Source organism: Carcharodon carcharias, chromosome 14 (assembly GCF_017639515.1).
Source record: "Carcharodon carcharias isolate sCarCar2 chromosome 14, sCarCar2.pri, whole genome shotgun sequence".
NCBI classification, from domain to species: Eukaryota; Metazoa; Chordata; class Chondrichthyes; order Lamniformes; family Lamnidae; genus Carcharodon; species Carcharodon carcharias.
This window is the reverse complement of record NC_054480.1, coordinates 51,643,373-51,663,510: the sequence shown is the minus strand read 5'-3', so window position 1 is coordinate 51,663,510 and position 20,138 is coordinate 51,643,373.

Genomic DNA, 20,138 nt, shown 5'->3' with positions numbered 1-20,138 from the left:
CAATTTTCTCTTTTCTAGAGTGAAGAAGTGAACAAAATCAACAAGGATTACCATTCCTGATAGCAATCCAATGGTTTCTGTTAGAAAATCTTGCAGGCTGAAATTCGGTAGCACCCAAAAATAGGCACAGGGATTGCAATTTGGGATTAACTGCGTCTGCTATTTTGAATGCAGGCAGTATGCCAACTTCATGTTGCATGCTAATTAATATGATTTCATAGTGCAACCAGCACTAAACACACTAATGAGTGGCTCCACTCCTCAGCAGGGAGCCCAAATGCCAATTAAAGTTAGCCAGTGCCCCTTGAAGAGGGGATGCATTGTGGCTGGAGCAGATGCTGAATGTCATTGTGGAACTCATTCTGATGTGGAGAAGGATGTAATAACGGCACAACATGGGAGAAAGCAAGCTGCAAGGCTTTCCGATGATGCACTGGAGGCCTTGGTCAAAGAGATGCAGAGGAGGAGAGATTTGCTTTATCCGCAGGAGTTCTGGAGGTTGTACAGACAAAATCTCAAAAAAGCATGGGGCTAGATAGCCTTGGCAATCAAGCCCCTAGGAGCTGGATTCAGTGCCACAAAAAAGTATAATGAGCTTACACGGGTTGTGAAGGTCAGTGAATGCATCTTCAAAAGCTATATCACTCCAACTGCAGCACTAACCTCAATAACTGCTCATTGCACAATACCCCCATCACTCAACTACCATAACTAACATTCATATGCTTCCTCTCTGCATTGTTATGCCCAGCGAATGTATCTCCTATTCATAAGTACAAACGTGGACTATGTTCCTGGGGAAGTTTCTGGAACTGTCCTTTATATTTTGAAATGGACACTCAAAAGGTGGCTAAGATGGCTGTCAAGAGTCAGGTGACCATTGCAACTTCAACACTCCCACTATGTGGAGCAGGCAGAAGAGCTCACTGGTGAAGACAGAGACTGTTCCTGAGTGGAACTCAATATCGGCCTCCACCAATAAGCCCGTGAGGGTCCATGCATTTCACACCAGCCATACATGGACAACGACTGTGAGTGACCTATTATGTTGGTGCCTGTCTAGCCAATGACTAATTATTTTTTTCCACTATTGCAACTGCCAGCAAGAAATGGCAGGGCCAGAGTGCCAGCCTGCGCATCAGCCCCAGCCCACAGAACATCTCCGATGAGGATCTGAAAATGACCCATCACTGTGTTCACCTGCACCCTCCGCCAGCACATATATACACCTTGGTGGTCCTAGTTTTAGAGCTTGCGGTCACTATCTGGTTATCACCTCATGGACAAGTGTCCACAGCAGGAGAAGGCAGTGAAAGCCGAGGCCTCTGACATGCAGAGGACTGCTGGAGACCAGGACCCTGCTGGGTCTGATGACGAGCGTCTGGAATCAGCCCTCAGAGAAATGTTGGAGCTGCAAAGACAGGCAGGGGGGCATCAGGCAGGGTTGTCAAAGGCCGTCACCAGGCTGGAACGAAGGATGGAAGAGCCCATCCACGTTCTGTCTAAGGTGGCTCCGGCATGCAAGTGCATTGAGGTCACCATGGGAAGGGTCGTGGCTGCTATGGAGACCCTGGTCCAGCAGAATGCTCACTTTCTGCTGGATTTATGCTTGGGCCTGCACACCATCGCTCTAGCCATGGTTAGTCGATAGGGTACAGGGCACCTTGATCTCTCTCCTGGTGCCCCTTCTCCTCGAGGGTCCAGGAAGGGGCCCTTTTTTATCCAGGGAAGGAGTAGCATCAGCTGGACACCCCGGGGGCATCCACCCAGGATACTCCAAGGGTGTCCAACCGCTCCAAATCCCCTCTGCCTGTGACCCCATCAACTCCTGTAGTCAGAGAAGGGTGCACCTGCCCCTGAGCAGGAGACCCTTAACAGACCACCATGGTCATCTCAAACAACAGGCATAGCAGTCAGCAGGCTGCCTCCACCTCTGCTGCAGATGTCGAGGTTGCACCTAGATGTAGCGGAAGGGTAAGAAAAATTAAGAAGTTCTGAATGTACAATGGTAGCATGTGTGTTCAATCACAGTCTGTACTTTGCACCTTTATAAATAAATTTTGCTTCTCCTCATCAAAGCGTCAGGTACTGTATGGCCTTCAATGTGATGCAATGTTCTGTGTTCATCCAAGGGTAACAGATGCCACCCCCCCGGCCCTCAAGTATCTCCTATCGTGTCCCTCAGTTCTATGTTGTCTCACTCAATCTCAGCTGAGTCTGTCATCTTCACAACTACATAAGCAACATGAACAAAGGTAGTTCCTTTATGAACATGGTGGTTGGACAATGCACATGTAAGCCTTGTGTCAGAGAATCATATAATGTGCCCTCATGAGTATTGTTCTTGAAGGTTATTGATTATCCTGATGCAGCGACACTAAAGTCTGTTCTCTGTGTATGTCACAGGCATTTATCACAACTCACATTGGAGTCAAATCAACAAAGTGTACTTTTCAAGGGCCTGCATGACTCTCAGGCTTGGGTTACAGTTTAATTAATCATAGAAAACAATAGCCTTTTGTGCTTGCCTGCAGTGTTAACTCATTACCACGTTTTCTAACTCTCCACATGCATGTGCATGATGCAGAACAATGGAAGTTGTTTGCACTTGGTGACTTTTGAAATGTCTGCTAGATGGCAATGAGTCTGTGATGTTATAGGTGTGTGCCTAACTGGATGATGCTGGCCTATTACATGTGAGGGTATTAGTTTGCACCTGAGGATCTTGGCTAATGTGGCTCGACAGAATCCTTGCGGTAGGTCTCGTAAGAGCAGTCCACATGGATCTCTCAATGTGACAGTGCCATTGATGTATTAGGCTTCCTCATACATATCGCAGTCTGGTAGATTGAAAATGTGGAAGACTGTAATGGAATGAGAACAAAGTTCCTGGACAACACCTGAGTGCTCTTTAGTATTTATGAGGGCACTAAGTTATCATTAGCATGTGTCAATACTGACTGGGCCACATCTCTCCCAGATGCTAAGGCAATGCTGGACATGCACTTGGGATGAAGGCAGGGTCATGAGTGCTTGTCAGTGATCCCACAATGGTCCTCTTGAAGCACTCTCTCTGCTTATAAAGGGAACACAGGTTTGCTTTCATGCTGTAGAGTGACAGCTGACAGCGTCCTGAAGAGCATTGTCATCCACGGGACTCAGTATCAGGATGAGGCCTGACCATTAATCGTGCATGAGAGATGGTATTTGGAGAGAAGCCCCTTTCCAAATTTAGATCTGTCTTCAGGCAGTCAAGCGATAACCAGTGACTGATGATCTCCCTCCTTAAGCCACCTTGCTAAGCTCATATCATACTGCCATGAATTCACTGATGTTTGTAATGGTGTTCTGCCTTTTGAAGGCTGCCATGGCCAATGAAATGTTGGCACAATGCTTGAAAGGACTGCAGCAGAGGTGGAGGCAGCCTGATGGCTACTCTGCCTGTTGTCTACTTGCGTCAGGTTGAGTGCTGATGGAGCACTTATCCCATTACAGAACGGCAACATGCTCCATTGGGTGATTAGCTTTCCAAGGATGCGGACATCATTATCCACAAATGTGACTATTTATTCTGAGATTGTGGTCCTTCATTGAGATGTTGAGGATAGCAAAGAAGGTATTAATGTCTACACTGCATCGAGGAGACAGGAGGAATGCATTTGTTTCTGCACTTAGTCGCCCTGGAACCTTGTTGCTATGAGTGTCTCATGGGCACGTCTTCCACATCGTGCCCGTACAATGGCCCCTTCCAGTGGGACATCAGAATCCTCACCCCCTTCAATTTCATCCCATCCCACCTTCTCCTCATCTGAGGAGATGTGTACGTCCTCTATGTCTCCATGTGGCAACTCATCCCCTTTGCAGCAAGAGGTTGTGTAGGGTGCAGCAAACCACAATGATGTAGGACACCCTCTGTGGAGAGTACTGGAGAGCTCTGCTTGATCTGTCCAAACATCTGAAATGCATCTTCAGTATGCCAATGGTCTGCTCTATTAAGGGCCATGTTGCGGAATGAGCTCTATTGTATCTCTTCTCAGAAGCACTCTGTGGCCACTGAAGGGCCATCATTAGCCACATATTTTGGGGACAGCCTTTATCACTGATGAGCCAACCATGACTTTTGCCATCACTCTGAATTTTGTGCCCCCTCCCACCACAAATCCCGCTGCTTGTGGGAGTGGAGGATTCTGCCCATTAACTCTGTTTCTTTCTCCACAGATTCTGCCAGACCTGCTGAGTTTTTCTAGCATTTTCTGTTTTTATTTCAGATTTCCAGCATTCACATTATTTTGCTTTTATTACAGAATCACTACTCCTACATCTTGTCTTCAAGGTCAATGCTTCACAAAGAGAGCTGACAAGATCTGTTATCCACAGGTTAAGTGTGAAAGACCACCGTCTATTGCTATTATATAGTGATGTTGTTGGACTTCCAAAGCATTCAGGTTAAACAATACCAATAATAGTCATGTAACTGAAACCAGCTGAAGATAACAAACTTTGATCTAAAGACCCAGAAAAGACCCGGGCAGTCTGTAGAAGAACACAGCAAGGAGCAACTGCAAAAGGCTGTAAAGGCATCTATGTCTTTTAAAAACCAAGAGGCTGTAAAATCTTTAAAAGCCTCCCAGCCTGATTTCAAATAAGTCTATCTGTAAAGAAAATTGACCCCTGATACGAAAACCTCAAGTGCCTAGCTTCATGACCTGCTGAAAATTAATTTATTTGAGGAAACCTTGCAACAACCCGATATCTGACTTCAGCTACTTCAACCCAGCTGAACTATAGTCCAAGAGTGGAAAAGGAATTCTTGCTTCACTAAGCCCACAATAACTGATTTCCTACAACAAGCCAAACAGGTGAACCATTAACTATTATTTTTGGTTTGTGACTGGTAAAAGTGCACTATCTTCTTTAATTTTATCTTTCTTGAATGTGTGACATGTGACTGACATAGTGTTTAGACTCGGGGTGAGTGTGTGAATAAATAATCTTCTTCATTTGTAAACTCACAAAAGTCTGCTGCTGTTTACTTAAATTAACCGTAGGCTAAAGGGGGCTTAGAAACACATGTATATTTCCAAAACAACCACACTGATTGTGGGCAGTAAGGAAAGGCAAGTAGGGGTTTCAGGTTATTTCTTCTCCCCTGTCTATAACAGCATATAGTTGCACACCAGTTGGATGTTGAAAGAGTGGAATCTCTTTCAGTTGTGGAACACCTCAGTTAATATGCGGTACCTGCAAAATAGTATGTGTGCAGTCAATGGCATCCTGCAGTATGTAATCTTTTGAAAGTCGCATGCTCCACCTGGCCAGAGAGAATGAAATGTATTTATCTCTCAATGATAGAGAGCCTGAGTGACCTTCCTTATAGAATAATGGATAACAAACTGCAAGATGTTGCAAACATCTCCTGTTCCAGCCTGGAAGGAACAAAAGTTCATTACTTGGGTCACCTTCACAGCCACTAGCAATACAGTCCTTGTGCTGAGGCTGCAGCTGTCGCTCACAAGTGACAGAATTCATTGAGTGCGTCATTACCGAAGTGCAGATCTCACACATGCTATTCGTTGCTGATGTTCAGGTGGGAAAATTACTCATTGAACATCCTAGCCAGATATGACCTCCTGCTGAGAGCCCTTCTCTCCCTCCTTCTCATTTTTCTTCCAGCATCTTGCCCTGCTCGGTATACCCTCTACTCATTTTCCAAATCATGCTATATGCGAAGGGAAATGCCTACTAATACACCATTGCCTGGGAGCAATTGGTTTGTACAGAATCCTTCAAGACAGTTCAACGACTAGGGTGGCATTTCAGTTAAAATCCATGTGGAACCAATTAAAGCCAGAGAGAGATGCTGAGGAAGGAGTTGTGGCTGTGAAAGTGAGTTTTGGCATCAGCCTGATCAAACACAAGATGAGTAACTGACTGCAATGAAGGTAGAAGAAACAAATAAAATTTCCACCTGAGAGAGGAGCAGAGCTTCAAGGTGGGCATTCCTGAAAGAGAAGCGGCTGTGAATTAAACACTAATACAAAAGCATGATACAGCTGATGCTGGGAATCTGAAAGAAAAACAAAATGCTGGAAATCCTCAGCATGTCTGGCAGCATCTGTGGAGAGAGAAAAGAGTTATCATTTCAGATCAATGAACTTTCATTAAAACTTGAATTGGAGACTTGCTTTGTAATTATTTGCCAGTTTTAGTTTCAAGGCCTGACTGTAAGAATAATATCTAAGAATGAATTGGCCATTGTGTGAAATTCTGCCTCTTAAAAATCACAGCAACCATTATAGACTCATTGGCTCATTCTATCAAAACTTGGGTACAAGACAATGCCTGAATTTAATATTTACACTTTGTAGGTTCAAAATCGTGACTGAATTGGACCCTCAGAATTATGTTTTGAAATACTTCTTAAATAACTAAATTAAAATCTGTCTTCCAAAATCAAGAAAGTCAGTTGTTTAGGTTCAGAGCACTGGTTAAGTATTTGTCAATCAATAAAAGGTAGCTACATCACATTGAAATAAGTGCCATAATTGAATAATTGAAAGCAATGACAGATTACTACTTAAATTCATTCAGAAATTATTGAACCTTATGCTGAAATTTACCCCTTAAAGTTCTCAGTAGTGGTGCATTATACCAGTTAAGCGATAATTTCTGGCTCTCTGGTGAAAAATATGTTCTCATACGAGTTACATTCATTATGTTCCCAGAGGTGACATGGTTGACAGCTAAGGAATTCTTTTTAAAACCTCCAGTGTCAAATTTAACCACTAATCAAATGCTGTTCATCATTACTGTATATATGTTTCTTCATTCTAATAAGCATTAAAAAAAAACAAACTTGACTACAAGGTTAGATAAACCATTAGCGCTAATTAGATCTTCTGAGATTGTCTAATCATGATATTCATAGTGTTACAAACAGGAGTGGGGATTAATTTAAACAGCACTAATTTCTTCTCTCACCACCCATCCATAAATAGAAAGGTGTTTTGATCTGTTTCCCTCTTTATAAGCAGTGGCATATTTCCCAACCCCTCAGTTTTGGTGTGATCCAATTATCTATGAATAACCCCACAGCATACTTGAGATATAATGATCTTAAAGGGTTAGTTTATTTGCACACACTCAAAGCGCGAAGAGGGTTTTCAACGCCCCCCCCCCCCCCCACCCCCCTTGTATTCAGATAGTAAAGAGAGGGATTGAGTAAAAAAAGAGTTACAATACAGAGACCACAGAGAAAAGAAATATTGGGGAGAATTTTCTCCTTGTCAGGTGGGCTGGAGGGACCAGACGCAGGCCGGCATGCAGCCGATCGCTGCTCATGATAAGCTGCACACCACCGTTTTACGTGGGTGGGCCAATTCAGGAATGTGTGCGAAAGAGCGCAGAAATCTTCCTGAGGCACGGAGCTGCCTCAGGGAGATTAATTTGATTTTGAAAACTTAAAAAAAAGAATTAAAAAAATTAATCAGACATGCTTTCTCATGGGACATGTCAATGAATTTTAGTAAAAATTTTTATTACAGTTATAAACCCTTCATGAAACCTCATCCCACCTGTGGATGAGGTTCCATAAAAAATGCAAAGGTTTGATGGGCAGCCCTGAGAACTACATCAATGAGTTGATTGATGGCCTTAATAGGCCTTTGACAGTTCAGCAGGCACGCAGCCGACTCTGGTGCGTGCCCGCTGAACTGAAGACCGGAATGACACGCGGTTACGTAGGGGCACATGGCCAATGCACCACGCTTCATTTTATGTGTCGGCAAGCGGAGCCCACCCCCGCATGCCAACCAGAAGATTCAGGCCATTGTTTCATGTGGGTTCCAGAGTCCAGAATCCAAGACCAATGAGGCATTCCTTCACAGAGGTCAGTGGCTGAAAATCAATGTTGTAGAATTCACTTTTCTGGTGGCAATGACTTCACACAATGAGGTAGGCACACCAAGATGAATCAGTCTTGTACTTGATGGTACAGCAGTTCCAGCAGAAGCAGTATAGATGGGGCCAGGCATTCAAGCTGGGCAGAGTTCCTTTTCTGTGAGTCTGCTAGTCAGATGGTAAACAGCTGACTGAGCTATTGATCCCAGCAAGGCAATATTACTTGTTCAACAAGCCAGAGGACTAGATCATGTGACTTTACATCTCTATGATGTCTTCAACAAAGGATGTTTATCCAGTGTCTGGAAATTGGCTATGCATTCCAGGCTGATAATGTCTTAGCCATTATGGGTTAAAAGGAAAGTTTTAGAGGTCAATATCTTAGTAGAAATTCCATCTCTGCTGGCCAGCCTGGGTTATCAAGTACAAATGGCCTTCATGTAGCTCCCTTTGGAGTTGCGTTGTGCAGGTTGTGCAGTCTCCAGGTGATTGTTAGTAGCTCCTCAGAGACAACGAGGTGTGAGATTTCTGAAACAGCAAAGTGGCTTCTTTTGTTTTAGGGTTACAGACAGTCACAGTTTCAGCCATTTTAAGGACTTTTATTCAGTTTTTAAAATTTTAGAAATAGCCATAAGGATATCTATATATATTTTATAAAAATATACAATGTAAAGTTGTAGTCCCTCACAACAGAGTAAAAGTTGGAGAATTCCTCTGCAGTTACCTATGTTATATTTTAATTTATTAAGAGGTGAATTTACTTAGATTATAATTGTTTTATGTGCAGTCTTTCTTTTTTCCTTATTTTCTTATTTCTTTCTTTTTGCCTGTAGAAATTTACTGCTTGCAAAATGGTTGCATTCAAAAAATGAACATTGCTACAATAGTCTATCATAGAACCGAGAATGTTGGCACTTACTCTGTCAACTTTTATAGAGAGTTGGGGCAGGATTTTCCAGCCCTGCCAGCCGCCAGGATCGTCCAGTCCCACCGCAAGTCAATAGACTTTTGGCTGGGCCACCGCATCCACCATGATGGGTCTCATCATAGTGGGGCTGGAAAATCCAGGCCTTGGTCTCTTGTTACGGATTCAAGTATGGATTGGTACAGTCACAGTAATTATGTAGTGCTGATTGTAGGCAGAATTTATTTTCCAATAAACTGACTTGAATATATAACAGAGTTACCTCTTAAATTAATTTATGTTTTAAATTCCAGTGATCCAGAGATCCTTGAAATTCAGATGATTTGAATTATGTGTGTTTATTAAAATTTTTGTCTGCAAATAGGAAAGTCTCCTAAGCCTCCAGAGAACCGATTCCCATGGACAAAGAATCCTATAAAAATAGATGGGATAGGACTCCACAAACTCAACACAATCCAAGGGCAGGAGTTTTTGGATGGCAGGGTTTCTAGCCTCACCACCCAAAGAGACAGCAGGGAATGCATCCCTACCAATACTGACTGCCTTGCGGCTTTTTAACACTCCAGGACACATTCATTGGCTGGAGACGGCACTTCCACCCCTCATTTAGGAGGAAGTCCCACCTTAGAGAGCTGCCAGCCAATCTGACTGGTCGGCAGCTCTGTAGTCCCAGCAGCGCCAGTAGCGTAGTGGACTGGGACTACAAGCAGCCTCCAGATTCAAAGTCCCAGAATTCAGGATCAGCTAAGTGTGGGTGGTCTCGTGGTGGGGTGAGATGAGGCCCAGGGAGGTGGGGAGAGAGGGGTGAGCATCTTGATGGAGAGTCCAGTGGGAGGAGATGAAATTAGAATATAAAATAAGTGAGTTAACAGATGTGGGAGGCGAGCAGTTGTTGAGGCAGTCTGATTTAGAGCAGGTTTTGAGGGAATTCAGAGGCTAGATCTTCAAAAATGAAGAACTGAAATCCCTCACCAGGGAGACAGAGTTTTAATGGGATTTTGTGACACCTGGGTAGCTTGCTGAGAAATCTGTGGGATCTGCCTTGGTCGCATTTGCCATGTAATGTGCAGTGTGATGTGTTTGACCACAGTCCGCCTGTTATTTCATATTTACCTCATGATAATTCTGAATGTTAGAGTATACAATAGATATTGTAGATTGTTTTACTTTTCTAACTTTGCATAGTAAAGTTTATTTTCGTTGTTTAAAACCATGGAATATTATGGCTTTATTCTCCCAGTGCGTAACTGGGATTTCAAATATATTTTAAACATAAGTTACTGGTCCCAAACCGGATGGTCAATTTAGGCTAATTATCTCTAATAGAGATTTAATTCATTACATTTCATTGAGAGTTAATCTTGAGTGTATATACTATACAATGTAATAACAGAATAATGTATTATTATAGACATGCACTGTTTCTTCTTCTCGAGTGCTCTGTCTGAAGGCAGGTCTGATCCACAGTACCACAACCTCCACCACTGACTCCTTGTCAGGTCCCAAATTCACCCCAGTTGGAACGGAGGTTAAACGTCATGTGTTTGGCACCATTCTGATCCACACCAGCCAACTGAGCCAGCCAGCTCCCCAAGGAGTCTGAGTCGTTGTGGCAACATGCACTTTTACATACAAGTTATAGCTTGGAGCTATGGATAGTGATGGTAGAGGCTCCAATACTCTTCACATGGCTGATCCACCAATCTCTCCTACCCTTACCGCCTGCCATTGGCAATGTTGGAAGGATCTACAATTTGATACTCAACCTGTTTGGCCACATTATGCAAGAGCCTTCCTTGGCCGTTAGGTTCTGGAATGGGACTTGAAACCAGAGCTTCTGGCTGAGAGGTAAGGATGCTACCCACTGCACCACAAAACCTCCTATGCACAGTTTATCAATGAGTAAAGAGACCTACCAACAACAGTGTTTTGTGAAAGAATAGTAGCAAAAGAAAACTGAGTGCTCATGTTTAAACCACAACATATGGATTATCTGTGAAATGTTTATTGAATTTTTAGGATTCATTTAGGATGTGCAAATTATAGTCTGTCAATTTCAGATGCTGTCATCTACAAAAATGAGACAGTTTGATATTTAGCACATCAGAATAGCGCAGTGCAAAAAGCAGTATGTGTGCACTTGCGTGTTTCATAAGCTTTTGCTGCCAACACCTGGAAAGGAACAGCTGTTTTGTAAGTAGGATAGTTTTTATTTTGTCCACACCTGATATCTATATTCTCTGTTATTTCCTATGAGTTTTTCAATATATAAGCCTGGAAATTGTCTTCAGTGTTGCTGGAGATTGCAAAGTAGCAATTTCTGGAATGGAGATAGCACACAATTTCTGCCCATTTCTTGCATGCTGCCAAATTGCTCCTTAGAAGAAGTGACTTCCATGGGCTATTGCATCAAAGATATGTATTAGGATAGTTCAGATTAATGTTGGCATAATACATAATTAAGAGTAAGTGCATCACATTGTAAGGCCAATATATCAATTGTGTGGCAAATTGCTAGCCCTGCTCTTTATCAAAGAGACCAACATGAACTTTACATTGGAGGGCAGTTTCTCAGCCTCACCTACTGAGGAAAGGAAGCAGCCTACAAAATACAACAATCTAAGAAACTTTTTTTTTCAGAATTTTATACCCAGAGTTTGAGCCAGTTTGGGGAAGGGAACTTTCAAATGAAAGGAATTTAATCTTCAGTCAGTAAATCAAACAGCATGAGGCCCCACAAATGAACACCAGGTCCAACTGATTCTTCAGCTTTACAGGATCAAGTTTAGCTTTGTTGTTTTTGCAACTATTTCAAAAAGGGAAATTAAATGTTGAGCAGTGTTAGATTTAGCAAGCTCTTTCATTCTGCTCTCAGTGATTCAAATGTCAGTTTTAGAGACCTGAAATTTAGATAGGATGAAAGGGGCAAAATCTGGAATGATTCAATGGTAGTTGGAGAATGAAATGGGAGAACTACAGGTTTTTATGGAATGACGAGATAGACAAGCCACCTGGGCTCATCTGTACTTAATGACCGTTGGTTAAATCCTACAGCATGATTCAAAAATACGATGGGATTGATTTGTGATCAGTGGTCAGTTGCAAAGTCACTTAATCATATGGAACTGTGTTTAGTTGCAGCAGTGAAATATGTAAAAAAAAATCAGGCTTTGGAAGTTTGTATGCACTAAGAGGTCAGGTAGTTTTGACAATTCCAGCTTTACTTTGCATCAGCAAGATGGTGATTAAATAGCTTCAGCCAAGCTCAATTCGTAAAACACAGGTGCCACCAACTCTGCATTCAGTAACCTGTGGTTGTCATGTTGGGTGGAATCGTCCAGTCCTGTTGGTGGCGGGCATAATGGTGAACGTGAGTGGTCAATATGGTGAGAAGGCCAAGAATCAGTTTTACGCTGTAGTGAAACCAGTTTGCGATCGTCCACTCCACCCGTCAATGGTGGGCCATGTTTCCCACATTGCACATTGGGAACCTAATTTCAATACTTTAGCATCTCACTATAAGCCCTGCTTGCCAGAATTAAACCCCCACACTGGATCATCCGGGCGCGTCAGCATGTGTTTCATAACTACTGAAGCGATCTGCACCTGGTGAGCTGCGCATCGCTTGGGATTTTGAGGTTTAATTGTCTACCTTGCTTCGGGCAGCACTCATGGTCATCAGCACCAGGCTTCACAGCAGCACCACATCACTTTTAGGGGGGGGCTTATGGGCAGGTCTCTACCTACCAGACCAAGCCGTAAAGCTGGGGTGTCTTTTCAACAGCTGCCATGCTGGTAGTCGTATATAGACTAACCAGTTTAAATTGCACTCCCTTTCTCTCGGAAAACTTGGACACATCTCTATCTGTCTGTATCTGGCTGGTAACTTCAGTAATGTGCATTCACTTTATCGTTTGACTGAGATGACCCACATATACCAGACAAAGTGCTACTAAAAAAATTAGAAATAAACTGAAAAATGAGAATGACATTAATGTCAAAATACACTGTCTTGGATATTCTTCATCTCCAAAGAAACCCACTCAATTCCATTGACTAATCCTTTTGTGAAAAGTACTAGAAAAGCTCAATGGCTGTGGTGTCAATCACCTCACACAGACCTGTTGGTAATCGAGTTGCCAACTCTGACGTTCAAAATCCCGGAGATTTGATCACATGACATCCAACCACCTCACCAAGTAAAATAGCCTTTTCCCTCGCTTACCAATACAGTTTCTCAGTAATAATTGAAAGTGTTCAAAGATAATGGGCAGGATTTTCCGCACCCGCCCACCTCTGCGATCTTCCGGTCCTGCCGCTAGTCAATGGAATTCTGGCTGGGGCGCCACCTTGCCCGCGCCGGGTCCCACCTGTGATGGGGCCGGAAAATCCTGGCCATTGCAACAGTGAGTGGTGGGAAGGATGCTTGGCATGTACTCTTATCCTGAGAAATTACATTCTCATGCAGCTTGACCCCAGGTGCCACTACTCAACTGGGCCAATGATCTGTGCTCCCACTGTTCAACAGGGTGGCTGGTTGAATTTCAGCAATCAGATCCCAAAAGCCCTGAGAGACGGAAGCCTGCATTCCAGTTCTCAGGATCTCAAGTCCACTGTGCAGGACACAGTCTGTTCTGGCCCCTCTCCCACTAAGGCTTTGCTTCTAGGGAGGAAGAGAAACTGAATTATCCGGGGCCATTTCTGTGAGGGTGTGAGGTGGGTGATGCTGTTGGAATTTGCCATGCATTTTATTCACTCCTGCGAATGTTGCTGCAAATGAGGGGAATTAACTCCAGCGTTCTCAGGGACTGATCTCAAAGAAGTAGATATGGACCAGAATTTTCAGCTCAGCAAGTGGGGATGAGGCCTGCTCGCCGACACGTAATATGATGCGCGGTGATGTCGGACATGCATCCCAACGTCACCGCGCGTCATTCAGATTTTCAGTTCAGCGGGCACACACCTGAGTCGGCTGCACGCCTTCTGAGCTGTCAAAGGCCTATTAAGGCCATTTAAATATCAATGAAAACACTTAGCTGAGCTGCCCGTCCAACTTTAAGGTTGGTGGGCAGGTGAAGAGCCCAGGTGGCCTTCACATTTTTCACGGAATCCCATCCATGGGCGAGATGAGGTTTCATGAAGGTATTTGAAGTTTTATGAGAATTTTTAATAACATTCATGCACATGTCCCAGCTCATGTGACACTTTTACATGACAGGACATGTCTTAATTTTTTTTTCTTTATTAAAATTTTCAGAACTTCAACTAATCTCCCTGAGGCAGCATGAGCGCGAAAGAGCGCACTCTCCGACTAAGGCAACTCCCTGCCCGCCCGCACAGGGAGCGCTGAGCACTTCTGGGCATGCATCACGCTGGGTAGGTCTTAATTGGGCCCACATAAAAATGGTGCCAACCAGCCAATCACGGGTGGCGACTGGCTGTGCAGCCACTCCCACCCAACCTCCCCCTGACAGGGAGAAAGTTCTCCTCATGATGTTCCTGAAAAATCCTTCTTTTCAGGTGGGTGCCCATGTGACTTTCTTCCATGTCTACTTGAGGCAAGTTCTTATTAAGCTTAACAATATGGTTGACTTTAGCATATTTATTTATCTGTTATCTTTTTTCAAATATTCTACCTGTTGGCCATGGCTTAATAACAGCACTCCTGCTTCTGATTTAGAAGGTACCACTCCAGGGACTTGGGCACAACTCCTAGGCTGACACTCCAGTACAGTACTGAGGGAGTGCTGCACTGGTAGAGATCCTACCTTTCGAACAAGGTGTTAAACTGAGGCCCTTCTGCCCTCACAAGTGGACAAAAAAGACCCTATGACACTATTTTCAGGAAGACTGGGGAGGTCCCCCAAGTATCTGGTACAACACCAAAGAAAACAATTTAGTTGGTCATTATCACACTGCTGAATGTAGGACCTTGCTTTGTGCAAATTGACTGTCACCTTTTCTACATTAGTGAATATGGGCAGAATTTTAAGTGCTAAGGCGGGGGTTCAAAGGGTGGGGGTGGTTGGTAGGAGACAAGGATTCAGGTGTGGGCAGGTGTTTAAATGGCTGAAAAATGTTAGAAGGTTAGAAACCCAACATGATCCAGGTCACTTCCAGGTTTTACTGGAGCACGTTCCCAAGTGAATGGGAAGCCCTCATGGGGCTATTGGGTCATTGATTCAAATATGCAAACAGGCAATTAATTGTGTCTTCCACCCAGCATCCTTGCTTTAACAGCCTGGACAAGGGCCTTCCAAGCTGTGTGGAACTTACCAGTGTCAACAAGGCAAGAACACGGTGGACAATCATTAATCAATGAATCTGACAGGCTGGAAAGCCTTTTAGCAGTCAAACTGCAGACCTGCTAGTGAGTCTATGGGAAAGGCTTGTGCTCATAGCACTTCTCTTGAGAGTGTGCTTTTACTGCTTTAAAGGTGATTTCCAAATTTTTGGAAGTCCTTTCACCAGCGTTGAACTTTACTCACTTGATCTTATCTGTCAGCTCCCCAGTTACAAGCAAGTCTTTTATAAGAAACTTTCTCCCTATTGTTAGAACCACATCTATGAGAACTATATTTTCTTTTAAAGTTTGGAAGGACATTGCATTATTTGAAGAGTTGGGAACTGACCTGGGCTTTTTAAAAAAGGGTCACAAGTTCATCTTGGATTGTGGGCAAGTAAGCCTTTTCTAAAAAAAGTCACAAGACATCAGCTAAATGACCAACATGGCAATTGTGGAGGAGAGCTATTTGTTTATTTGAATTGCAATCAAGTAAATTGATGGGAAAAAACTATTTTATGGATAAAGGCCTGGTGATTTACTGAAAATCACCTTATGGAGGAGCTTTCTGTTTTGAACTTGCTGTTTTGAACTCAGTTAGGAATGAACTGAGAAGGGGACACAATGCCAGCCCGCACTCTCCTTGCCTTCTTGAGATATGGTGTGGTTATCAGTATACAAACATGTGAATTAGGAGCAGGAGTAGGCCACTCGGCCCCTGGAGCCTACTCCACCATTCAATAAGATCATGGCTGATCTGAATGTACCCTCAACCCCACATTCCTGCCTACTCCTGATAACCTTACACCCCCTTGTTGATCAAGAATTTATCTAGCTCTGTCTTAAAAATATTCAAAGACTCTGCTTCCACCGCCTTTTGATGATGAGAGTTTCAAAGACTCACTACCCTCTGAGAGAAAAAAAATTCTCCTCATATCTGTCTTAATTAAGTGACCCCTTATTATTAAACAGTGACCCCTAGTTCTAGACCCTCCCACAAGAAGAAACTCCTTCTCCACATCCACCTTGTCAAGACCCCTCCGGATCTTAAAGGTTTCAATCAAGTCGCCTCTTACTCTTCTAAATTCCAATGGATACAAGCTTAACCTGTCCAACCTTTCCTCATAAGACAACCTGCCCATTCCTGGTATTATTCAGTAAACCTTCTCTTAAATGCTCTTAATGCAATTACATCTTTTCTTATATAAGGAGACCAGTACTGTACACAATACTCAAGATGTGGTCTCACTACTGCCCTGTGCAACTGAAGCATAACCTCCCTCACAATAAATGATAACATTCTATTAGCTTTCTTAATTACTTGTTGTCCCTGCATACTAGCCTTTTGTGATTCATACACTTATGATATCCAGATCACTCTGAATCTCAGAGCTCTGCAATTGCTCACCATTTAGATAATAAGCTTATTTTTTATTCTTCCTGCCGAAAGGAACAATTTCACATTTGTCCACATTATACTCCATTTGCCAGATCTTTGCCCCCTCACTTAACGTATCTATGTCACTTTGTAGCCTTTGTATCCAGTTAGGAATCCTCATCTCAGGGGATCTTGTCTATATTTGGAAAACTGAGAGGCTGAGGTGAGAACTATTTCCCTCCATGCTGAAGCTCCATTGGTAAGAACCTCCAGACATCTACTAGGACTAGCGATCTGTCCCCACACGAGGCAGCACCAGATCAATAGCATCAAAACCGTGCAAACTTTATCCTTTTTATAAAGTTTTTTTTTAACTGCACATCTCTGCAGATATCCTATATGTCCTTTGTTTGTGTATGTTGGGGAATTTTAAAAGGGATAGATAATTGCACTTCCAGATTAAAAATTGTGTGTTAACTAGTTCTGCAACTTGTTTTAAAAAATAAGTTTCATATTATAATAAATCAATCATCCTGAGCTTATTGATAGAAGCCTGTTTAAAGTCTCTTTCATTCTGGTTCTAACAGTAGCGAAGGTAAATAATTGGCAGTCTTGGTAAGTGAATTAAACAGTAAAGTGTTTTAGAATATCTCGAAGTTGTGAAAGATGTTGCATAAGCCTAAGTCTTTATTTCTGTCCTACAGGATTTAGACACAACATTTGCTTTTTTACCCACCTGCGCCCATGCAGGGTAGTGGGACTGGACATAAGTCCCATAAAGTGTATTGTATATACCCTGACTCCTCCCAACAAACCTTTCAGCACCTGCTTTGCAAGCCAACATTCCATTCTTCCAGGGACCATCACCTTAAGGAACAAATAGAGAAAATTGGAAGAAAGCGGAGTGGGATAAAAAGAAGTAGATTGTAAATGTCTTAAATTATAAACTTCTATCCTTGTAGCTTGGCTTCTGCTATCTTGCATCTATTACAATTTGGATCTAATTTTGCACAGTGCCCAGCTTCCATTCACTTTAATAGGTACACTCACAATAAGTACATAGCAAAATAGAACGACAGCAATGTAATGCATGATAGTGCATTATGTATTATTTTTCCTAGGAATCACATCACATCTACAATATATCTTTCCTCCAAGGGACTGAAATCCATTATGCTGTAAAACTTGGCATCTTCAATCTGTCACTGAAACGCTAAATCTTCAGTACCAATACCCAGGTGGACATCTGGAATGTTCAGAAATCTCCTGGGCCATAACAGTAGTAAGCTCATAATTGGATCCACTTTCATCATTTTCTCTTCTCCATTTATCTTCCAGTCATTGCAGCCCATACCATAGTTGTGATATAGCCTTTTGACTTAGGGATCCATTGCAAATGTAACTCATGTTGATTCTATTTCACATAAAAGCCTTTTCTCACACTTCATTTTAAAAATGAAAAAACATGAACAACTTTAGCCAGCATTATATTTAGCTATTAACTGAGCATAAAACATAAAATAGATGAGCAGAATTTTAGCAAATGCTCTGAAACAATGAATAAGCTAAAGGTTCATCATAATCTGATGCTTAGTTTCATATTTGTAACAGTAATTGAAACAATCAAATCCAAAGTAGCTAAAGATCACTGAACCAAAATAACTCGAGTAAGAGACTGGTAAGAAATGCAGAGAATGACTTGCTTGACTGGCCCACTCTAATTGACACATTCCCACACCAACACCGCCACCACCACCCCTCCCCCCACCCGCCCCCACCCCCACTGCTCTCCCCCACACCACCAACACCTCTTATCTAACTACTGGGGACCCTGATATGAACTCCTGAATTGCTGCTCCAATTGTTGCTAACCAGCCCCTCACCATTGATGCCATGTACAGGCTGGAGGCAAGTCTGGTATATTTAAATGTGACACGGGAGTTAAAACAATCTTTGACAAGCCAGGATGAGTTAACATTCACTCCACAAACCTCACATTCACCACAAGTTAAAATCAAAGCTGTAATGTTCTGACCTGCTCCATCATCTGAGTAATTTATCATCTAATGTCCAGTTTTGGAAAGGAAAAATACCAAACCAATCCTTCCAAAGTTAAATTTCTTTAAAAAAGCATTTCAATGCACATGGTTGATTGTACAATTTGTAGTGTAGTGCAAGGAATGGAAAGTGATTTTTACGTCTCTGTTAAAACGCTGAAATTAATGTTGTGGATATTTTTTTCAATCATCCATTATGGAGTTAAGACAAGGATTGCCAATCAAAAATCAACTTACTTTTTTTCTCAAATCCAATTAAAATTCAAACAGAAATCTTGTTTTGTATAACTACACATTGGGGAGAATTTTTCCCTTGTGGGTGGGATCGGCGTGATCGGGGCCAGACGGTGATTTCACACTGGCCGGCAAATTAAGGCCCGCCCAACGTAAAACGTGAACATCAGCACTGCCTGTGTGGGAGAAGGAGGCAAGCGTGAACATTGCGCATGTGTGTGTCTGCGTGTGGGAAAAGCTCCCAGAGGCACAGAGCTGCCTCAGGGTGATGAACATTCTTCAGGATAAAAATAAAGATTTCGGAAATGTTAGAAAACATATCCCCTCATGTGTGACTCTATCACATGAGCAAAGACATATTATTCATTAAAGTTTAAAATTTTGATTTTATTTGTTGTTGGAAACCTTATCCCGCCCACGGATGAGGTTTCCGAAGAAATGCAAAGGTTGCTTGGCCTTTTTGCCTCCCCACCAACCGTAAGATTGGATGGACAGCAAAAAATTTCTTTCAATTGCTTTTTAAATGGCCTGAATAGGCCCTTTACTTGTCGGCGGGCGCGTTGCTGACACCAGCGCATGCCCGCCAACCAAAATATCGCACAAGTGCGTGATGACTTTGGGGCGCTCGCCCAATGTAATCGCACGTCATTTTACACTCGGTCGGGACAGGAGCATGCCCGCCTGACGAGCTAAAAATTCTCCCCATGGTGTTTAACTTACTGAAGCGAGTCCAGGTCATATATATAACATCAAGGGTTTTGTTTTTAATATGTGACAACTGGAGAGAGTTGAATTGATAGACACTACCAGTAATTAGTTCAAAATAATGGATTGATTTGTTTAGCTACAACAAGATTATGAGCAAAAGAAGTCTATTGGTGAGAATGTGGTAGAGGGCTTGTGTGTATTACTGTCATCTATCAGCAAAACACTTCTCACTATTTTCCACTCCGCTTGTCATTTTTCATCATTTTTACTTGTTCTGATCTGGGATTTCAAGCACAAATATGTTGTACTGATTGAAGGTTTGTTCCTAAAAATGTTTGAGAAATCACTTGCTTGGTCGTCTAAAATCCCATGATATGCATTTATATTTATGTATCATTAGAGCAAGGATACATATTAAGAAATTGAATGGAAATCAAAACAAAACTCTCAGTCTGCACTTCCTGCAGTGTTATTTCCAGCCCTCTACTGTTCTGTTTTCCCCATTTGCAATCTTTATTTGAAGGTTTTACTTTGCTGTAATGATGTCTGTCGGTTATTTAAAAGGAGCAGAATTTTGCCCCTATCGGGCAGGGGCAGAGGGGGTGGTCAGAGAGCCGACCTGCGATTGGAGTCAGACCGCAATTTCATGCTGGC